The sequence below is a fragment of the Muscardinus avellanarius genome (assembly GCF_963383645.1).
Source record: "Muscardinus avellanarius genome assembly, chromosome: 1".
Classification (NCBI taxonomy): domain Eukaryota; kingdom Metazoa; phylum Chordata; class Mammalia; order Rodentia; family Gliridae; genus Muscardinus; species Muscardinus avellanarius.
Window position 1 is genome coordinate 82,630,947 of NC_137786.1, and position 3,932 is coordinate 82,634,878.

Here is a 3,932-nt window from a genome sequence, read left to right on the forward strand (position 1 = left end):
CTAAGGTGACCTTTCAGCACCCTCTACTGGCAAGGGAGAACCGTCAGGCTTACAGGAAACTGCTCTAATATTAGCAGCAGGACAATAACTGATAGAACTAAGTCAGTTGGCCTTCATTAACTGGGATAGATACTACAAATGATAAACCTTATGGTACTAGCACATGACTACACAGAGAAATCAATGGGATACAATAAAACACCAAAATACAATCAAGTGCAATCTGGCATTGGCATATAATAAATTAGCCATTTCAAATAAGCGGGAAAACATAGGTTGTTTAAAAAATTAGTTTTGAAAAAACAGAAGAGTTTTCTGCAAAAAAATGAGTGATTTCTAGAGATTCATCAGAAAATTGAGAATGGAGACACCGTTTGATCCAGCTATATCACTCCTGAGTATCTTTCCAAGGGGAAATCAGAACATGATAAGCATACCCATGTTTATGGCAGCCTAATTCACAATAGCCAAATTATGGAACCAACATAGCTGTCCATCAACAAATGAATGGGTTATGGGATATATGCACAATGGAATTCTACTGAGCCATAAAAAGAACAAAATTATGTCATTTGCAGGAAAATGGATGGACCTGGAGAACATTAAGTTAACTGAGATTAAAACATGAAGAGTCATGTGTTTTCTCTTATACACAGAAGCTAGGAAGTAATTGGGATACCAGAGAGACTTGAGATAATGGAGAAAAACTCCAGTAGAGGCAGGAAGTATCTAGGAGGAAGTGGGGAGGAAGAATCAATGAAGAAATCACTTCCATTGATATATACATGTGTGAGAATCCAATGCCCATCTTAGTGCCCTTTATGGAGAAGGGTGAGGAGTGAGAAGGGAGCAGGGCAAAGCCCTGTGTGCACATATGCCACAGTGATGTGAAATTATAATGTACCAATAAAAATATTTTTTCAAATTGAGCTATATATTTACTTCTTAAACTAAAATATCAGGTGGTCTCAAAATAAATGGTAAAACAGAATTAAAACACTTGAGAAGTGTGTGTGTGTGTGTGTAAAATACCAGAGTGGAAACAAATTTTTAATTCTAATAGAAAATTTAGAAGTCATCAATGAAAATTTTTCTAAACACACACACACACACACACACACACACACACACACACACACACACCACACTACACTGGGTAAAATTATGAAAAAACCAAAGGGTAAATGGCAATTGAGAAAAATATTTGCAACTTGTATCACAGATAAATGAGTAGAATTTTTGTGTGTACGTGTGGTACTGGGGGTGAAATCCAGGGGCCTTCTAACTCAGGGCTATACTCCCAGACCTATTTTACATTTTATTTGGAAACAGGGTCTCACTACGTTATTGAAGTAGCCAAGGCTGCCTTCAAACCTGCGTGATTCTCCTGTGTCAGCCTCCCAAGTACAGGGATTACAAGCATGTGCCACCACACCCAGACTGTAAGATTTTTAAAAATCATTAGATTGCCAGGCATGGTGGCGCATGCTTGAAATTCCAGTATTTGGGAGGCTGAGATAGGAGGATTGTGTAGGTTCGAAACCAGCCTCAGCTACTTAATGAGGCCCTTTGCAACTCAGTGAGACCCTGTTTCAAAATAAAGAATAAAAAAATAGGGCTGTGGGTGTCGCTCAGAGGTAGAATGCCCCTGGGTTCCATCCCCAGTATTGCAAAAAAAAAAAAATTATTAGATTACTATCAAAATCACACAAGTATTTTATGAAAAAACAATGCATTAAGCCTCTTTAATGTATGAGAAATGGTCAATCACTTTTAAGAAAAATACAAAGTAAAACTACAAAAGAATACATATCTTTGTTTTTCAACCAGTACTAAGAAAAAAAATTCTGTAACAAATTGTGATAATAAGGATGTGGGTAAACGAGAAATATCATACACACTATGTGGGAGTAAAAACCAATACAACCTTAATCATAAGCAATTTTGCAAAATTACCAAAATTACATGCACACACTCTTTCTCCCAGAATTTACACTTCTACAAATTTTACAATAAATGTACTTGCATAGGTATGTAATGACATATGGTTAAGAATACTCTTTACAATATCTTTTGTGATAGAAAAAGATTGAAACCACTTTCAATGGCTACAAACATGAGATTTATTAAATCCAATGGATTACTATATGGTTCTTTTTTAATGAGACAGCTCATTTGGAATGTGAAATAATGTCTAATGGGATTTAGGACACACTATCCTAAAATATTTTCAGCTGAAAACATTTGAAGTAACAGCAGAAGCAGGAAGGTCTCTCTGACCTTCTCCCACTCTTCTACCCTAAAACAGATGCACACTTGCATCTTCCAAGACATGAAGATGCCCAGAAAAATCTGAACAAATAGAGCTTGCTAAGTTTACCCCAATTGGTTACTATTGCTTGTATTTTTATTTTTTTATGAAGGCTCTCATGTCCCATAAAAATTATGCAAAGTCAATTTCTAAATGTTTTTCTGTCAACCCATATTTTTTCATAGAGGCTTCAGCCATGACCCTAAGATGTGTAGAAGGAAAAATATTTATCTTCTCCTACATGTCCAAGGAATATTTATTTATTTATTTATTTACTTACTTACTTACTTACTTACTTACTTACTTACTTACTTATTGCAGTACTGGGAATGGGACCCGGGAGCATTCTACCTCCTACCTACACCCCCAGCCTTATTTTTTATTCCTTATTTTGAAACAAGTTCTCACTAAATTGCAGAGGGACTCACTAAGGAGCTGAGGCTGTCCTTGAATTGAAATCCTCAGCCTCCCAAGTACTGGGATTACAAGTGTGCCTCACCATGTCTAGATTTCAAGAAATATTTTTAAGTGAAAAAAAATGTCATACAGTTTGCATACTATTCCATTCCCGTAGTTTTTATATGTAACAAAAAGCTTGAAATTCCCTGGACAGGGATATATGAAAATGGAAATGTTAGTTTTTCTCCAAGGACATAAATTGTTGACAAGCAGTCCGACACACTTGTTATTATGTCTACTTTTAGATTTTTTTTTAAATTTTGTACCATGTTACATGCTTTAGACATAAAAATATAAGTATAGCTTAAAAATATTTTTAAAGTTGTCAATGTTCTGCTGATGTTCACTGCTACAATTACTGGATCCCACTATTCATTGGATTTTTAGGAGAATATATTTGAAGGGAACCTCTTCAACAACTCTGCTCTCATCATTCAAGGACCTGGGCAGAGGACATTGTGAGGCACTTGAGCCTCTGCAGACCTCAGTGCCTGTTCTGATCTGGAGATTCGGTGACGCATGTATTTCTTGGGTTTCACTAATCACATTGGTAAGACTGCTGTGTACAGGCTGTGGAGAGCACTTATCTCACTCGCAAGGTGCTGCATGAATGTCTGAGCTGCACAGTGACACAGGCTCAGTAGGAAGGGACTTTCCCAGCCCATTAGAAATAGCATTTTAGTTCTGTAATGAGGTCTGGCTTCATGATACATTTTATAAAGAACCCTGTCTTCTACATGAAGACTTCATTAGGTTTTTTACCTTTACTCATGAATAATGGTTAGTATACAATAGAAAGAATCACTTTTATCAATCCTATATATTTTTATTTTCTTATGAATCCTATATATGTAGGAAATAGGCATAGAGAGGAACCCTTTGATACCCCACCAACTGTAAGGTTACACAGAGCACTTCAGCATCATTTTATTTGTTTGCTTTGGAGATACAAGGATGCTTCTCGCAATCCATCAATTCCAGGGGAAAGGTTAACTGACAACAAAATCTTTGAGTTGGCTTTTTTATTACAGCTTGCTCTGTTTCAGGAAACAATTTTCCAAACAAATATCTTAATTTTGTTTTCCAGATTTTTAAGCATAACCCCATCCTGGTTGTTAGGAAATGGTTTGAATTAAAGAGTATTAATGTACATTGTAATAGC